Genomic DNA, 19,746 nt, shown 5'->3' on the forward strand with positions numbered 1-19,746 from the left:
CCTAAGCAGAGCCCTTTTTTTTTTTTTTAAATTATTTTTTTTTATTTTTTTATTTTTTTGTTCCCATGCGTCCTCCAAAGGTTCCTTTTTTATATATGTATAAAAGATCCAACACAGATTTCATTGAATAAATCTGAGATCTCCAGGTGCAGACGTTTGAATAGTCGGTGCCAGAACCCCATGTTTTCCTTTCCAGCCGATTTTGCTTGGATCAGGCTCAAAAACCGAGCGAGTCTCGTGGTTTTGTTTACACTGAATGGGGAGGATAGGAACGGTGCCATGGGGCCGTCTTTCATTAATATACAGTGAGGATTTTGTCTAAATTACTGCTATGAATTTCACAGTACACGCTTTCAAAAGCCGTCTCAGGTGGCCTGATGAAACGTGATAGCGCCTCTGCAAACAGATCTACTTTCTTAATAAAAAAGGAGGGGGGGGGGGCCGAGAAATCCCCCCCCCCAAATAATAATAATAAAAAAATGTACACCCTCATAACCGCGACAACAACAACAAAAAAATAAAGCTCGAACCGGAGTAATGTCTTTTATTTAAAAAAAAAAACAAAACAAAACACACAAAAAAACTTAGTTCCCCAACTCTTCCCACCCCCTCCCTTGCCGAGTGTGATTGTTTTGTCTGGAAAAAAATCCAAAGTATAACAAGGGGAGAACAGTTAGTGCTGATTTTCATTTGCATAAATTTTCATATATTTTGGTGAAAATAATAGACTAGTGGAGAGCGGGGCTTAGTGGAGTCAGTGCAAAGGAAAATCTTAACATGGATCGTTTCGCTGGAGTTGAGAACATGATTTTCCCCCCTGTCACCTTATTAAAATCAAAAATTAAAAAAAAATCTCTAAATCCTGGAAGTATGATCGGTAAGTGTTTTACATTTTTTTTTTCTTCTACTTTTGTTTGCTTTAAAGTCTTCTGGATATGGGGTTTCAAAAGCCTAGGACAAGACAGGGAAACCCATGGCAACTGCCTGGAAGGAAACAGGCTTAGGGAAAGGGAAAGGAAAAAGAAAAAAAAAAATCCCACCAGCAACAAAAACCACCTTAGTGAAATATTACATAAAAAGCGTGGATTCATTCCAAAGCTCGAGGCAGCAAAGCAATTCTTCAGACTTTTCTGGGTCCCTGCTTCACTTTCCTGGGCACTCTTAATTATCGTAACGCCGGGGCTCGGGGCAGGGGGTGGGTGGGATGGAGGGGAGAGGGAAGGGGGCGGGGGGGGGGGGGGAGAAAGCTCTCGAAAACCTTTTGGGGATGGAAAGGGGGCTCGGGGGCAGAGGAGGGGGCCGCTCCTGGAGGGGGGGGAGCCGGGTGCGGGGAGCCGGGCACCTGCTGGCGGCGGCGGGGCGGGGGGGGGGCCGGGCGCGGTGCGGTGCGGAGCGGTGCGGAGCGGTGCGGAGCGCGCACAGGGTTAACGCTGTAGCTAGGGAACAGCCGGCTGGGCTCAACATCCCGGGCTGGAGCGGCGCAGGTCCGTCGGAAAGAGGATAATCAATCAAAACTAAGCAGGGCATCCCTCCGGCTTCTCCTCCGAGGGGAGAGGGGGCCGGAGGATTTACAGGGCAGGTTGCACTTTGTTTCTCCCTCCTGCCCCCTCGCTCCGCTTTTCCCTCCTCGATTCCGGCTAATTGAGAGGTGGAGGCTAACGAGCCGCAACTCTTTTTTTTTTTTTTTTTTTTCTTTTCTTTTCTAGCGGTGGGGTCAGCGCGATAAATAATGTGATAAATAATGTAGGCTGAAATTAGTAGGCCGGCTCCCGCTCCTGCAAACTTTACCGAGGCTTCAATATCCCGTTACGCGACTTTCATTTATTTTCATTTCGCCGTCCCATTTGCATAATATACATATATATATATATATATATTTTCCCCCCTCTGTGGCTGCTCTTTTGGGCACACAATAGCTGGCGATCATTGTGATTTCCTAGAATTAGTTACTTCTTTGCAAACGGTCGATCGTCGAATCAATAAAACGGCTTGTAAAACTAGGGAGGGATAGGTTTCAATTTGGGGGGGGGAGAAGAATCGCTCATTTTCCACTTCTTGTTGACGTGCCCGGCGTCTCTTTTGACTGGGGTTAACTCTGTGTGCTCCATTGGAACAGATGCCGTATAGAGCTGCTCCCTCAAGATCATTTGTTTCCTTGATGGGGGAACATTTCTGAGCAGAACATATTGGTTGCCATAGAGAAAGAAATAAAAGGAAGAACACTAGTCACATTAAGCTATATGTTTGTGCACTGGGCTTTAGATAAAAGGGCCCTAGTTCAGCCAAAGAGAGTGCGGCCAAAGCCGAGCTCCTTAGCCTCACCAAAACTAGCTTTATTTTGTTTTGGACTTTTACAGTTGAAACATGTAAGCTAATTTTATTGGCTCTCGTTAATTTTATACGAGGCGGCTTGCTGAACAAAATAAACTTTTTCGAGGCTGAGGGAGGACGGCAGGGGGCGCCCGGGTGCCCTTCCCGGCACGGCTCGGCCCGGCACGGCCCGGCGGGGGATGCTCGGGACCCCCGGGCACCGCCGCCCCCTCCTGCCGCGGGCACAGCCCCGTGGCCGGGAGCCCCGGGCTGGGGGAGCCCCAGATTTGCAGGGGGGAGGGATGCTGGAGGCTGGAGAGCAGGGGTCCGACGGGGCGGGAGGGGGGCGGTGGGGAAGGGGGTGCGGGCTCCCAGGCGGCCCCCAAAGTGTCCCGGGCGGTGCGGTGCCTCCAGCGGAGCCGAGGCCTGCGGGGGAGCCAAATCAGCTAATTAAACTCAGGGCAACCTGAGGTGCCACGCAGGTTTTTTTCTTTTATTTTCTTTTATTTCTTTTTTTTTTTTTTTTTTTTCCCAAACAACGCGCTTAAGCCTCTGGAGATGCAATAAAACGACTCTTTTATTTATTTATTTTTTAAGATCATTTAATATTTAATTGCAGTGTTAAAGCTGGAAAAGTAGCTTTTTCTTTTTTTTTTTTTTTTTTTCTCTCTCGTTTTTTTTCCCCCTCTCCAACTGGCCCCTCCTTCCCTCCCCTCACGCCTTTTCCCCACTGGCGAAGCCCCCGCCGCCCCCCTTCCAGCCCCCCCATCCCGGCCACAAGTTGTCGCCAGCCGGGACGGGACACTGGCAGGAGTTAACCCGAGCTAAAACCAAGCACATCGACGGCCGGCACGGCTTAGCCCACCACAGCTCGGCCCTCCGGCCTTTTGCAAAAGCGCAGTGTCAGCCCTCTGGCCCAAATCCCCTCCGTCTCCCCCCAAGCCCTGCCAGCTGTCGCGATAGGGGACAGCAACGACAACCGCGTCGCTGTCGCTCCCCCCACCCCTTCGGGGAGCAGGCTGGCCAGCGGGGCTGCAACACCAGCAGAGGCACCTGCGAAGGGATGTCCCCACGGTCCCGGGGGACACACACACGAGGGCACTTTGTTCCCCCCTCCTCCCCGGGCTGCAGCCCCAGCGGTTTCCGTGCGGCTGGGAAAGTTTGATTCCTCGCCTCCATAAAGGAAAGACCAATTGGAGCCCTGGAAATCACACAGCCCATAAATATGATAGATGCTGGCAAGATGAACTCCCCGCCTAAAAACCTAATGCATACCCAAAAAGAAAGAAAGAAAGAGAAAAAAAAAAAAAAAACAAAAAAAAAAACAGAGAGAAAGAAAAGTAGGCAAAGAGGGAAAACGAGCTACGAGAATACATCCACTTTTGATTTAAAGTGGTGCTGGTTCTTCCTTGGGAAAACGGAGTCAAGCCTCAGCGTGTGTTGACCGTGCGGGAAAATGCTCGAGATATTTGCGTGGACAAAACTTTCCACCTACCGCATTTGGCCAAACAAGCAAGAGCAATATTCCAGCCCGGTGAAACACATTTCCAGAGCGCAATTCCCACCAGAAAGGCGGTCGCTTTTTGGAGCTTTGCCGCACTTTTAGTGAACATTTCCCTCGCCTCCGAGCGGGCGGGTTGGAGTTTGAGGAGCCCAGCAAAGTTCAGAGCCCCGGGCTCGAGGTTCAGAGGCTCCCCTCTCCCAAAATCTCCTCTCCCTCCTGCTTGTCCCAAGCCTCCCCGAGTTAGCTCCTCTGCTTTCTGCCCGCGGTGGGCAGCAGCAGCAAGACTTCGGGGCAACGCGAGCAGCAAAGCCACCGCTAAAACGAGCAACAAGTTAGCTCGGCGACAACTCGCTGTCCCGGCTGCGGTTCTGGGGCTTGTGCCTCAAGTGGCCCCGTTAAGAGCCTATTTGGGACGCCTTTGTAAAGTGGGTGTGTAAACGGAACGGGCACCGAAGTGGGGAAAAGAAAGTGCGTGGCGACTGTCTTGAGGAGCCGTTTACTCAGGGTGGGAAAGGCTCAGGTATCTCCTGATATAACGGCGGAGACCGACTGCCTCATTAGCATTTACAAATGAAAATGTTAACCATCGAGACATATTCCGTATACAGCGTGCTATATGTAAAACACAGCCGTGCATAATCCAGCAGTCAGCTGAAAACGCCGAGTTGACTGGGTTCCAGCTCTGTGGCATTCTTGGCTAATGTGATTTGCTCTGTGTTTTTCAAGCTTACCCATGCTGTAGTTCAGAGTTCTTATGACCACGTTGATAGCTGCACTAGGGATATTAGACTAACCAATCTGGAGAAAACAGGAAAACACACATATTACTTTTAAAGGCTTACAATAATAACGATAAACACAATAGGCAGGCGGCTCATTTGTCCATACCTTTTATTATGAAGGCTTCGCTCCCAACCTTATTTATTGTTTTGAGCGTAACAAAGCGTTTCTGGTTCTGTAATAAATTAGAACAATAACACAGGACCGCACATGCAAAGCTGGCTAGGTTTTAAAATAGAGGTCCTTTCTCTCCCAGCTGCATAATTCCGATATTACCCAATGTGGCGTGCTTAGGGCTCACCTCGCACGCACTGTAATGAAAGTTGCCAAATGAATGGAACAATCTATCTGTTGACTTGAGCTCAACGCAGACGCATTACATATGATAGAAACCTAATGCTCCCACCGACGTTAAAATCATAGGGATGTATAGTTACCATCCGGCTCCTTGAACATGTAGATTTTTATTTATAAGAATAATCGTGCATGTAGCAACATAAAAAGGGGATTTACAAGTTGGAGTCCTTTGTAAAAGACTGTGAAAACCTTAGCCCCGCTTTTATTAGACATGATATCATTCTGATTTGCGTGCTTGCCATCTCAATAGCGTTTCACACGTGAAAAAAAAATAGAATGAAAGAAAGAAAGAAAAAAAAGAGAAAGAAAGAAAGATCCATATGCATTACATAGATTTTCTTTTACGCGCAAAAGGACTGGCAGTCTCTTAGTGGATAAGAGGGTGAATAATTGTGCTACACCAGAAAACAGTTCGTGCAGTTTGGCAGCTCTGTTTTTTATTATTAGATTTTTTGACATTTGAACTTGTCTATTGTCTGAGGAGCTCAGTGCAGATTGCAGCAGGTCAACCTTAAGGCTGCTCTTTTTGGCATTGCACACAAACATGCACACGCTGTCTGTTCTCCTTGCGTGAATGCAGCAGCTACAGTTTTACCGTGCTTTTTTTTTTTTTTTTTTTAATGCACATGTATTTTTATTTATTTAATCCGCTTGGGGTTTTCACGGTCGTGCGGTTAGTTTGTCCGTGAGATCATTTTACACCAGTTCCTCCCCATCTCTGCGTTTTTTCCCCGGTGCTGGATACTTTTAAGCACTCAGCCGCTTCTACAGCGGGGTAATTCCAGCATCACGATGCTTGATAAAAGGGACTTCAGTAGCCCCGGGATTAAATGACATATTTCCCCGCAGCTTCGCTCAACTCTATCATGACTCCTACAGTCAAAAGTTAACATTATTCATCATGTCCTCGCCTTTCTTCCCTCCTCCCCCTCCGCATCCAGCCCCGGTCCGGCTCCCCGAGCCTTTGAGAGGGCTGGGGTCGGCCGGGGGGGTGGGCAGAGGCAGGGACCCGGTGGGGAGAGGGCGAGGGAGATGCGAAATGGGGGTCGATGCCCCCCGGGGCCGCAGGGGGAAAGGGAAAGGGAGTGGGAAGGGGGTGGAAATAACTTTTCCTGGCAGCGATTTGCGCCCCGGTGTGCTGGGGGTCGGGCTGGCTTTAAAGCGGGACCCTTTTCAGAGTGCGGGGAGGGGGGGGGGAGGAATCAGGCCGAAGAGCCGACCTCCTCCTCTAGCAGGCTTTCACTGGAGCATATACGTGCAGACATACAGCCGTGCACACGCTGTGCGACCACCGGCAGGGGCACGAACCCGGGGCACGGCCACGCACCGCACGGCTGGGTTCGCCCCCCCCCACCCCCCCTTATCTTCACCCCCCCTCCCTCCGTCCTTCCCCTTAACAAGCGCCTGATAACGCGTTTAAAGCTTGTTATTTGAACTCTCCCGATCAGCATGCAGAAACGTAATTGCATCGTTTTTCATCAGGAGAGAAAAGAGGGAAGGAAGGGGGGGACCCCCCCATGCGCCCTCCTCTTCCCCCCCCCAGCTCTCCGTAACCGCTGAGTCACCGCACCGGGGGGCAGCGGGGACGCGCAGGAGGCAGCAGCATCTCATTGCTCACCCCGGCTCAAAACGCATCCCTCCTCATCTCCAGCCCCGCAGGTCCCTCCCTCCTCCTGGATTTATCAAGCCAGACTTGGAAGAAAGTGGCCCAAGTGCGGCCAGGGCCCTCCTTTGTCACTGGGTGTCCTCCTCTGGCGCACTGGTGTTGAGGAGGGAAGAAAATAAGCCTTAAAATAGTGTTTTTGAGAGATTTGGGGAGGAAGAGGGATGGATATGCACCGGCCACTTCACCTGGTGGACAGAGGACAGGGAAAACATCTGGGCACCTTTATCCCTATAAACTCCTTCTTGCTGCCAGGATTTGTCTCAAGCAAAATATGGGTGCTGGTGGCTGGGAACAAAGCTGGTGGCAACCAAGCGACCCCCAAAAGGGGGAGGAATAGTCCCTTCAATTCCCTGTCAAAAAGCGTGCAGTGACGCTTTCTGCTGGGGGCTGTTTCCTGGGGTCCCTGCGTAGCAGGGGGTGCTGAGTGGGGTGTCTGGCTGGCACCCACTTACCAGGCCCACTCAGGGAGGGGTTTGTACCCCCAGGTACGTGCCAAAGGGCCTCGGGGACAGCTTCTGGGGGCTGGTGGGTTGCACGAGCAGCCTTGAAATCAGTTTGCAGCAAGGCCTGCAGTGGGAAACAAAGAGGCAGAAAATGTTGGGAGCCCAAGGAGAGCCTGAAACACAGAGAGAGGCATTGAGCTTCCCGGAGATGCTTCAGCTCCTCAGTGGGGAACAGAGCGGTATCCTTTTTGGGCTGGCTCCGTGCAGCTGAGGGCTGGACTGTACAGCCCACACTGAATCAGAGGCATTGTGTGCAAATGAATAAGCGCACATTGTTTTGAAATGCTGCTATTGTGTTTGGGCTAGGGGGAGGAGGTGGCTGCATTTTGCGTGTGTGCGTGTCTGTGGGCTTTCTAAAGGTGAGTGCAGATTGCAAGAGTTGCTGCTCTGTTTTTGTTTGTCAAACAGGGCCCTTCTCTTGGGAGAGGGGCATGTGGCGGATCCCAGCCCAGGATTACATTAATCAAAGCATTATTTCCCCAGGGATGCGCAGCACAAATGATAGTAAATCCTAATAAAATTGGATCGCTGAGAAATTGAACGCTTAAAGTAATCTGCTCTGCCTGATAAAAACTTCAAATTTATAAGATATTATGCATCCCCACCCCCAAACAGCTCAGGTATCACCACTGTGTGTGTGCATTACGCATCTATCTGGAGGAGAGAAAACACTGCTCGGGTTAACAGGCCCCTCGCTACTGCATGTATACATATACACAGATGTGTACACGTGTGTGTGTGCACACATATTTCACACACGCACACGCAGAGCCATGAACTAAGCTAACACCTATACACACGTTGCAGTAATGAGGATGGTCAATATTTGGCTATGCCACCTTTGCTGTGGCAGGTGCTGTACGAGGCCGGGCCATGGTGCTGTGCCAGTGCCATAACATGGCCTGGGGACTCTTTGCTCTTGCTTTTTAGTGGTGCTCACCATGGGCCTCCATCACAGCACCTGCGATCTCAGCCCTGCTCAGAGCAGCTTGGCTTCTCACGGGGTTGGTGGGGAGATAAATAATAATAAAAGAAAACACTAGATGGACATGAATGTCCAAAGACTTAGAAAGCCTTTGGGAGGATGAATTTCAGAGGGAAACGTGGACCAGGGGCACAGGTGAAAGAAGGGAAGAGGTTGCCAGGTTTTCCCTGGGGTGTGCAGCACACAGCACCCGCAGCCCCCGCACCCAGGGCTGTGCCACCACGGCCCCTGCCCCTCGGCGAGGGTCAGCCGAGGCCTGGGTAGCCGCTGGCAACTCGCTTAGCTTCAGATCCTCAGTCTCAGCTACTTCCTCTCTGCAGAAGGAAAGTTTGTTTGTAATTGCGGGACATTACAGTACGCTCAAAGAACCCCACTGTCCGGCGCAGAAAAAAAAAAAAGGGAAAAAGAACGAATTTTTTTTTTCCCCCTCCTCCTCCCCCTTACTGCGCTTGGAAACGTGGAAGGGGCAGAAGGCGTTGCCACTCGCCCAGCTGAAACTCTTTGAAGGGCTGCGCGTTTCAGACATGCCGATCATTCCTCCTCGCCCCTGCCCTCCCGGGGACCCCTGAAATGTGGCACGGCGACACCCCCCCCCCTCCCGTGAAATGCCCCCACGCGTGACCGTGGCCGCTCCTGCCCCCTGCCCTGCGCCCCCCCGTGCGCCCCTCGCTGCCCCTGGCACCGCTCGGCACCGCTCCTGCCCCTTGCGGGGGGGTTTCGTGCCCCGTCCCGGCTCCGGGGGCTTGCGGAGGGGGGGATGTATGCGTGTGAGGGGGGGGGGGGGCGGCCTCGCAGCGCCCCGCCGGAGCGGGGGGGTGGGGGGGCTCGCCCTCTCCCAGCCCCGAAATGACGCAGCCCCTGCTCCAGCATCGGCTCCCGTTCGGGCTGGCTCCATTTCAGGAGCTCCGTCTCCCCCCACCCCCTTCTTCCCAGCCTTCCTCCTTCCTCCTCCTCCTCGCCTCACCGTCACTCTCAACCCCCCCCCTCCCCCCGCAAGTCCCCGAAACCCCCCAACCTTCCTCTACCCCCCCCCCCCCCGCCCCGCCGCCCCAAACTCCTTCCTCAGGACCGTGGGATGCTGGCGAGCCCTGGCGAGAGTTGCCGGTCTCCATTTCCAAGCGGGGAGCCGCCGGGAGCGGTGAGGCAGCCGGCAGGGATGGGGGGGACGCGGGGGGGCTGCGCGGGTCCGGGGAGGGATGTTGTGGGGGGGGGAGAATGAAGGATGGGGGGGCAGCACCCCGAAACATCCCCCCTGCACCCGGGATAGGGGCAGCGCCTTCCTTTGCCCACCGCCGGCACCGCACGGTGGCCCCTCCGCATCCCTCCTCGCCCCTTCAGGGCTGCCCGGTGCCCCCCCAAATCCCCCCTTTTTTTAGGGGGGGATCGGGCTCCCCTCCGCCCTCCTCCGCGCCAGCAGTAGGGGGACCCGCTCACCCCGCCGCTGCCTCTCCCCCCTCTCCCCTCCCCTAAAAAATAATAATTAAAAAAATCACCATCCCCTTGCACACCACGAGGCACCCTTGATCCCCCCCCCCCCCACACCTCTTTTCATTCCGCCCCCTCCCAGACCGACCCTCTCCCCCCCCCACCCGCCCCGCATCCCGGGTGCAAGCGGATCACCAAAATCCAAGCTGGTTCCAATTTCCCCCAGTTGTCTGCCTTTGAAACCCTCCGAAGGTAGGGATGGCTCATCGTGGGATAATGCGCTCCCACTCCCCATGTGTTCAGGAAGGTGGCTGCCTCCCCACCCTCCCCTCCCCGCTTTCTTCGCCTTAATTGGCTCTATCTTGATGTGCACTTGTTTTGTTTAGCCTATTTTAACATTGCGGACGAGATAGGCAGAAAAAGGAGCGTTTGACTCGGTATGTCTCTCTGATTTTTTTTTTTTCTCCCCCTTCGGAGGTTAATTTGCATTTGAGGTCTAATTCATATTGCAAAATCCTGGCGTTTGAGGACTGCAGAGGAACAGGGCATTCTTTTCTGCTTCTGAGCAGGAGGCTCTCCTGTCGTTCACTCTTCTGAGTATAATTTCATTGTATTCACAAGTGACAAGGATTTGCATCAGTCATTTGGCAAGTTATTTTTTTAAAAAGAGTTGGGTCAAATTTTCAGATTTTTTTTTTTTTAATTGCAAAGGGAACAAATATCAGCATTAAAAAAGAGGATGCCTTACTAACAATATTACAAACTTAAACTTTAAGGCACAGGCTATATATTAATATAAGTATTAATCTGCATTCCTTGGAGTTGGATTTCTAACTCCTGAACATCTGATTTTGATGGAAGTCAGGGAAAGTCGACAATACAAATACTGAAGTATATTTATAGCTTTTTACATCTATTCACAGGTGATTTTACTGCTGTTTGCCACTCTTGCTCCAGCGTTTTGTAATTATTTCACTCCTGAAAAGCATTTCATAGGATTATATGCTGCTTTATGTATTAAAGGTTTTCAGCCTGTCCAGCTATAACTTTCGTTCACATCTCTGGAAATAGTTAAGTAGCCATGTGGACTTTATGGAGAGATTATAAAAGATACATGGTCATATAAAAAGATTCTGTTTTATATCCCCTGTCTTTTCATTCTTTGGATGTGATGAAGAATCCACCTACATTTAGGCCTTTGTAGCTCCTTTAAGGAATACCTTCACATATTTTATTTATGTATATAAAATGGATTTTATTTATGTATATATAAATATAAAGTGATTACATGAATGGCATATGTTGTATAATATGCATATGAGACATTTCAAGTATCTCTACGCGCACACAAATTTATTTTTCATAAATGGATATGTGTGTGTACGTGCGTGTATATACACGTGTGTGATGATATACATGCTGGAAGATAAAACTACAAAAAGTAAAAAAAAAATATTCATAAAGGAAAATCTGTAAAGGTTGTTTTCTTGGAGTTTGCATTTAGTTCCTTGTAAAAAATCACCTAAGTTACAGACTTTACTGTAAATACCTACTTACACCCCCACCTCAGCATAAAAATATTTGTGCATATATATTTGTCCTAGAACAAACTAAACAGGGCTGTGAATTATACCTAAAAGATGATACTGAGATTAAAAAAAAAAAAAGGAAAGCAAAAAACAAAACCAAACTTATAAAATAATAATGGAAAATGGAATTTTATATAATGCCAACAACTTTAGCATGATTCTTGGCATAAGCAATTTAGTGCAATTTCATTTGTCTGAACTAGAGTGATATTACAAAGTGAATTAATAGAACATTAGTACTGAAAAAAAAAAAAGAACAGTTCTTCCTTTGAAATATGAAGTGCCTCTAACTTGAGATGAAACCTGAAAGTCAGTGAATAATATATGGGAAATATTAATATTTTAAATGTATCATATTTAAAATTGCTATGAACTTAAACAAGGTTTCATAGCAAGAAAAAACAAGTAATTCATTTTAGATTCCAATTTTATATGCACCATTTTACAAATGAAGCAATTCACTAAAGAAGTGAAGTCAGGTATGTAAGCATATTTTGTTATTTTGCACATGAAATACGGTCATTATGGAATATAAATTTAATTTGGGAAATGATAAAAAAGAACATTTGTTTCATTTTCTACTGCACTGCAAGGAAAACATTTTTAAGTAGCTGATTAATGAGATGAAATGAAGTGATACAGCCCATAATACCTGCATGTGTTTTAAACATAGTGAAACCGTACCACAACGGGACATTTATGAAAAGTATGAACTCAAGTAATGCAATAAGACTTTAAATTTAGAATGGGAGTTTATACAATTCAGCCTGATGTTGTAAAAAGTGAGCCCTGTGGCATTTGACTTTGCATTACTGAAAAATTACTCCTGCAAGAGAAGTTAGTAGAGTGTAGCAGAGTTGAATCCCGCACTTCAGCGCAGGCGAAATTGAGGTGCCACTGGCTGCCTTGCCATTGGTTTCAGTGGGAAGAAGGTGCAGCCCTCAGTCCTTTCCCTAATATGAGGTCTATCGACTCCTGGATTTCATTGCCCTGCTCCAACCCAAGCGAGCAGGTACAGCTTAGCCTCTGGGAGCCAGCCGTGTTCCTTCAGTTGGGCCAAATCCTACTTGCCGTGTTCACTGAAGACACCTGGTGTTTTGTCTCACTGAAAAGCACAGAATCTGGCCCTCAGTCCTCTTCCTGGTGCAACTCCTTTGGACCTTAATAGAAACAGAGGGATTATTTTTGCATGTTTCTGGTGTCAATGAGAATTCTGCTGGGCTCAGGGCTAGGCTGACCTTGCACTTATGCTGAAGAAACCTACGGTTTACACCCTACCTACTTTGGCTCTGGCTTCAGTGAACCAAGCCAGCAATAATTCGAGTTGATACATACAATACATAGGATACATATGAGTGGGCATTTGGAACAGCTAGGGGAAAAAAAAAAAAAAAAAAAAAAAAAGTGTGTTTGCACCAGTGGAAAGCACTGGATGTGTATGAGTTTAGTGAAGAGGGAAATGACACCTTCTGGCAAGTGCTACGGCTGTCATGAGAACTATAAGCACCTAGGAACTGTCTTGTTGAAGGAGAGCAAAAGCCTGGGTAGTCTGTAGCCTGTTTCCCAGCAGGAGTTAGTCACAGGTGCCACGGAAGAGGGCAAAAGTTGGTGACCGAGGGGGAGGTAACACACTTGTCACCCTCCACATGGCAGATCTCTTTCTCACCACTTTTGCCTGAAGCCCTGGGGCATTTGATATACTTCCCCAAATGACTTCCCATTAATTTCAGTAGCTTCCATTTTTGTTATAAATGGCCAATTCACTTCTGAAACTCACTATAGTTATTTTAAATTCAGTATAATAGTGACGAGAAAAAAAAATCCTTTTAAAACACTTTTACCACTCTTTGTTTAAATATACATTTCTCTGCTGTGAAATAACCTTTCTTTCCACATCTATACGTATATGAACAATGCTAACTCATACTAGGAACAACATTTTAAAACTGTGTCATGCTTATGGGATAATTATTAATCTTGTCAGAATAAAAAGCATACTAAAAGTACTCCATACAAAGGTTTGTGCCTTAATGTTTTTGAAAGTTTTTTTTTTTAAAGTAATCAGACATGTCATAACAGAGGAAGAAACTGTACAATATATAGCACATAGTAAAAGTATATGACTCCTACAGGACTATTTAGAAATATACAAAGATTAATTTTTCTCCTTTTGCTTAGAAGAATACTTGATGAGAAGGTATGTTTTTATTTTTATTCCTGCTTGTGTCTTACAGTTCTGTGAAGACGATGTGGAGCTACAAATCCCAAATTTTAGTGGCTATAAATGATATAAAAATAAGCAAGAGAAATGCTCATGTTACGTATCTGGAGGGATAAATACACAATAATCATGCAATTTGGTAGCAGAAAGAATAACTATTTGACAATAAAACCAATGCTAAATACAAACAGGATAATATTGTTCTAGTGAAAAATATAGCAAATAAAAATATACAACAAAAAGATGATCTTGAAATTCTCTCTGTTGTTTTCTCTCTACCTCTGTTGTTCTCTCTCTCTCTGATTAGATCTTTTTCAGTTGAATGTAGATTTTGAATGTTTTGTGACCGCTGAGACCCTGTTAGTGAACAAGTTAGTCAAAACTTTTCCATCTTGGTTATCATATCCCATGTCTACAAATCCAAAATGTAACTGGTATCAACCCCACTTAACACTAGGAAGGTGTTTTTGCTGTTCATTGCTTGGGATTTGCTGGAGGTCTGATTTTGCATACACTTACTTGAGTGCTAAAATTGCTGGGTTATGTGAGTGGTATTTGTAGGTTCGTCTACTTATTTTGTGCAGGAAGGCCAGCGCTTTCAAACTGGGAGTTTATGCAGGCACAAGAATGGGATACCTACTGCAGGAGAGGGGCCTTTTTGTCAATAGGCGTAGGGCATTTTCAGCTTAGTTTGACTTCAGTGAGAATTGTAAAAACTCAGTATCTTCAAAAAAGACGGGCCACTTTTCTTGAGAAAGTCAAATGTGGATATAAAAATCTGACTTCCTGTACTTCTGACTTAAAAAAAAATGGTAAAATGTTCGTGTTTTATCTTCATATAGGTTTAGCGTCAGCCCTACGGATATAAATCACAAACCTACCTTTTCCCATGTGATAACTGTTTGCTTTGCCTTTCGTTTCACAGAGGTAGGAGAAACGATTAAACCACAACCACCCTGAAAAAAAAAAAGACATCAATAATAGAAATTATTGTTCATTACTCAATTAAGAAAATAAGAAGACTGGAATCTACATAGGGGGAATTATGATTTTACGTGTTGATGTTTTGACTTTTGGAAATTAAGGATGTTAGTACTAAACGTTGCCACGTATTTCTCACTAGCTTTAGGAAATAATCACATGCAAATTTTACAGGTCTTTTTGAGGGACAGCTTCCTGCACTATGGCACACTGAAACTTGAGGAAAATATTCCTAACATTTGGAGGGGCTGCCAACAGTTGGAGAGGTTACAAGGTGCCAACGGCCCCTCTTCATTGGTAAATCAGGCAGCAGGCGGCCTCTACCTGGCTTTATGGGCCCATATTCAGAACAGGAGAATTAAGAGAACTGAAACAAATGAGCAAATATTGGCGCAAGTCCCCTCGGTACAGCATGACCATTTTTGTGGTCAGTTTTGGCTGGAGGGTGTTGAGCAGAAAGCAGGAAATGGGCCCAGTCCAAAGCCTCCTCTGCACACACCCAGCGCTGGGCCTCTGGGCACTCACTGCTTTGTCTGCAAGTTGGGGGTGAAACAACGTAAATGAGTCTCTCGTCCCAGCAAAATCCCTAAAATTAGTAAAATTAGTAAAATCACATCCCCTGTTTGTGAGCCGTGCCCTTCTTTGTCCTGCTCCTGGGCAAAGGCCTTTGCTGGTCAAACCTGTCAGGGCCGGGCCCCTTTCCAAACTGTGGCTCGAACTTTGCTCTTTGGTTTCATCCCAAACCATGCTTTGAGCTTTTTCTTTTTTTCTTTTTTTTTTTTCTTTTTTTTTTTTTTCTTTTTTTTTTTAAATCTTTGCTTTGTCTAGAAATGATTGGGCTTTGCAGAGAACCGACTGTCTTGATAGGCTTGAAGTCCCTGGGAAACCTCAACGCTCGCATTTTATAAAAAACAGTAAGCAAAGCACACTAGCATATTAATAGGTGAAAGGCATTTTAAAGGGACACTCTCGCTCGGTAATCCAGTCCAGTAAAATATATAAACTGGGAACAGTTTGCAGGAGCTGCAGCAAGCCACAAGTGTTCTTCTCAACGTAAGGCTTCTGCATTTTAATTATTATTTCTTTTTCTGCCACTGTGGCTGTGTAAAAGATCCCTGGAGACAATGGGGACTGTGACACTGAGGGACAGGTTGCACTGACGCCACACAGAGAGCCATAAAAAGCACAAAACGGGCACACAGAATAACATACAGAAAGAGAAAAGAACAGTTTCTCTAATTTCTCGCGTTTGTAGTAGTTAAGTTACATCAGGGGTGGGTAAAAAGAAAAAAAGCAGACAGAAATGTGATCCCTAAACTGACAGAGCCTCTTTAAATTTGCTTGAAGAACCATCTCAGGGAGAGAAAAAAAAAAAAAAAAGAAAAAAAAAAAGACATACTACACTGTTCTGGATTTTATTTGTTTAAATGCAAATTTATGGAGCTGGCCACACACCAAAAATTGAGGAGTTTGGTACTGCAGTTGCTTTGGTGTATTTTTCAGCATTGTAATGGGCTACAAGGAGACAAAGGAGAATATGAATATATGGCAGTTGATATTGAGATTTGGGTGACATTTTTGCTTGTTGTAACTGTCATTTTTAAAAATCCATTTTCATTCTATCACGTTATTGAATCGCAGCAGACGTTGATATATAAAAGCTGGAATTATTTAATAACCAAAATTAGGAGTGATTTTTGTACTATATTTCTCGCTACCAACCTCATGATTGATCACAAATCCTAAGGTCCAGGATCACGAACCCTAAACTTGCCCATAGGGTAGAGTAGACTGTTCGAGGAGGAGATGATAGAAAAAGTAGTTTCTTTTTAAAGCTGTTCAAAGCATACTGTTTCATAGGGCATCAAAAAGCAAGCTCAAGTGTGACATTACTATCACACCTTTCACAGTGTTTTTTTTCAGGAGTTTGTCCCCAGAATTAGTCCGAAGGAGCTGCTTTGGGGAATCGTGTTTGCAGTCCTGGTGTTTGCCTGCTAAGGAAGAGGTGTGCCCTTTGTCCTTACCTGCAGATGGTTTGGATGATTTTACTCTTCGGAGGCAAGCACTTCCAGTGGGCTGCGTTCAGAAACTGCTTTTCATAGCATTAGTACAGAACCAAGTTACAAAAGAATATTAATCTAATACATTCCAAAATTCAAATATGTGTGATTAATAAGCATTATTATCTATAAATAAGGCTCTAATGATACTTTGGCAGTGTTGTAAACACAAGAATCAGAAGCAATTATTGTCATTATTGTTCTGCAAGTACTTTCCATGAATACCAAATGGATATTACTGTCCAGCTCCTTGGCACATAGAAATCCTGTAAAGAAACAGTTGTCAGTCAGTAAGGTCTGGCCGGCTGCTGTTAACTACGTTTGTTTAAAACGCAGGGTACCTAAAGACAAAGCGGGCGAGGTATTGAAAGCAAGACAATAGTTGATTTAAAAATTCTTCTTTGTCTTTTTCAACCCACCAAATTATGTTAAATAAAGCCTATGAGAAAGTTTTCACATCCTGTGAGATGAACTGTTTGTGTGATGGCTGTGATTAAAAATGGAAACGGGTTCTCTGCCAAAAAAGCTACCCTTCCTTGTGTGAAACCTACAAAGGTGAGAAAATTCCAGATGAAAGGTGGTGTGAAAATAATTACAAAGACCCCCCCTCTCCCCAGCCATTAGAGGTAACCCACAGACTGTTTTCAAGGACACGGGATAAAGGGGACATTTATCTCCGTCATGTTTACCTATCTCCAGTTTTCACAGGTCCCATAGACTAGAGTCACGCTGGTGGCCGGGTCCCACTCACTGTGACACCCCCACTTGCCTTCCTTTGGCAGTCTCACCTCCCTCACGAAACCTCACCACTTTAGACAGCGCCAGCCAACAGCAGCATTTTGTGGTGGGTGTCATGTTGTTCTTCGGATGCCAGGGTGTCATCGCGAGCGGGAACAGTGTGGGTCTGACTCTCCGAATCTGCAGAAAGAAAAAGAAAAAAAAAGAAAAAAATAAAACCAAAACAGTAAGCTTTACTTTCCAAATGTGTTCAATTCTTCTTTCCTCTCCTTGATATTTGGGGTGTGCAGCACCCTATACCATGTGGTTTAACATTTTGTTCTCTATTTGTAGGTCAACATTTCCATGATTAAACTTCATCCTTTATTCAGCCTGTTCTGGCTAGGCTTTGCAGCACATGTGATATAAGCTGTTTTCACAGCTAGTAGGCCAAATCTTACTCTGGATAAGTGAGCCAAACATATGTGACTGAGTCAGACACTTAAATCAGCTCACTGGTAAATGGGAGATAACTCCAGGTGCAGTGTTGAACACTGAGAACCAAAAAAGTGGGAAGGGTGGCCAACGTTCCTCCGTGTGGGAAAGGAGACATCCTATGCACACAGACAGTGAAATCATAGCCCTGCCCAAATCTCTCTCTCCCACATTTGCCTGAGGATATGGAGCCTTCTTCACTGAAGTCCTTGGGCATCTTTCCATTGACTTTGGTGGGCTCAGGACCAGGCCAGGTTTGGGTAGTCTTGGTGGCAGCTGGATGTGGTATGGGAGGAAGCAAGAAGCTTCTCACTTTCCCAATATGAAAAGCCATCACTCTTTGAGTACCCACCTTGTATTTGCAATATACACCAGGTGGTTTCTTGGGTGACATGGAACACCACACCTATGGAACCCCATTTCTTTCAGTCAGTTTCTCTTTATTGCCCTTAGATATCAGGCTATCAGTCTCATTTGATGACAGAAGCTGATGAATCTTTCACATTGTGACAGACATCAGTTGCTCTAATGTGTGGTTGGACTGGGTGACCTCTCCTCATAAATCAGTGGAACAATTCCTGGAAGTGCTCATAGCCTTGAGTGAGCATTACCCAACCCCGTCATCTTCAGTGATGAGGATTTCCATTAAAGGACTCTTTCTGGCTGTGTGGCCAGCAGTCCTCCTTCTCTTGTCCTTCTTTTCCACTGCCTGGTAATTCTGGTAAGCCTGTGCAGCTATTTAAGTGAAAATAGAAGAGCCAGATCAGCAGGCAGGTGTCATGTATATGATTCAGAGCTGCCCTATCATTGCTGTGTGACATTCTTACTTTTAGGGCTGGACTGGTCTTGATTGTTGGGCTGCTAGAGGACTTTGACCCTTTTCCTCACATTTACACAGCAAATACCAGTGTTGACTAGCTAGAACAGCAAAGGAGAGCTCCTGCAGCAAGGCCAGGGAGGACACATTTTCCTAAAATAGGCAAAGCTGTACCTGTAATGCTGCAGAGAGAGGAGTGCCCTTCATCTATGCTTTGGTGATGACTTGCGTCATTGCACAAAGGAGCTGGCAGAGAACAGTTTCCCTCAGGAATGAGCCCTTACAGAGCTCTGCTTGGGCTGTCTAAAGGAAGTACTGGGAATGCAGATAGCAGGACTTCCAGTGAGTTTTGCTTTTATCTTTTTTTTTTTTTTTTTTTTTTTTTTTAATGACAGATCTTTCAGCTTTTGTGCATTTGCTTTGAGTTTTTCAACAGCTTTTTTCATTTAGAAAAAAAAAATAATCTCCAAACTAAATCTACTTGTTAGATCTTCAGTGGATGAGCTCAAATAATAAATGATGGTTACCCATTGCTTTCAAAGTCCTGTCCTGATAACGCACTGTGGCATGTTGGATGAAGTGCCTGTACTACTCTGAGGACCAGCCCCATCGTTGGGCAGATCCCTTGGCATGCACGTGGGCGTCTGATTGACTTCCCTGCTGTTGTGTTGGGAAGGAAAGCCTGCTGGGAACAGCAAGAAAGTTGCTGAGGAATTAATAGAGGGCAGGTGCCATCAGCTCTTGGCATGTGAGTGAATAGCAGGCCAGGAAGCGATTAGGGCATGCTGTCCTGAAGTGAGGCACAGAAGTAGATGATCTGGTCTGGTGTGCCTGGGGACATGAAAAGGCACAAGACAGAGGGAGAATTTCCTGTACACTTCCAGAAAGCAACAGGGAGAGTACCACATTTCTGCTCTCACTGGTGTGAGAGTTAATCAAGGATATGCTGGAATAAATCCATTTGTGCTTCAAAGACATGTTGGTGTCAAATTAGTGGAAAGGAGCGGGGAATTCAGGCCAGTAAGATCTGCTGATAGGGTCAAGTGGCCTCCCTGGCCCTGGTTCTGCCTTTTGGAAACACAAACTGCACTTTGGATTCACTGTTAAAAGTGTGAGCCAAATTGTGATGCTTACAGAAAGCAAGAGGAGAGGAGGAAGGTGGGGAAGTTGTGTGCTCAGAGTACGAGGAACGTAGCATGCTTCAGTGATGTAAAGTTGAGGAAAAGCAAATTAAGCTTTTTTTTCTTAGTGGTTATTTAGACAAAGGAAATTAACTCACCATTTTCTTATGCTTAAATAACAGTCTCCCTCTTCCACAGCATAAAAGATCTCAGGA

The 19,746-nt window shown here is 46.2% G+C and overlaps 1 long non-coding RNA gene across 8 annotated transcripts in view; it reads left to right on the top strand.

Moving 5' to 3' along the window:
• Positions 1-489: 489 nt before the first annotated feature.
• The window catches only part of LOC137855580 (uncharacterized), a 64,750-nt gene continuing 45,493 nt past the window's right edge, over positions 490-19,746 (top strand). The window contains exon 1 of one of the 8 annotated variants that reach the window (XR_011095809.1): positions 490-877. This is a non-coding gene — a long non-coding RNA (uncharacterized lncRNA). Of the gene's footprint in view, positions 878-9,126; positions 9,244-9,901; positions 9,968-19,746 lie in introns of those variants that run through there. The other 7 variants (XR_011095812.1, XR_011095813.1, XR_011095808.1 and 4 more) reach the window with 7 other exon arrangements.

This window comes from Anas acuta, chromosome 1 (assembly GCF_963932015.1).
Source record: "Anas acuta chromosome 1, bAnaAcu1.1, whole genome shotgun sequence".
Classification (NCBI taxonomy): domain Eukaryota; kingdom Metazoa; phylum Chordata; class Aves; order Anseriformes; family Anatidae; genus Anas; species Anas acuta.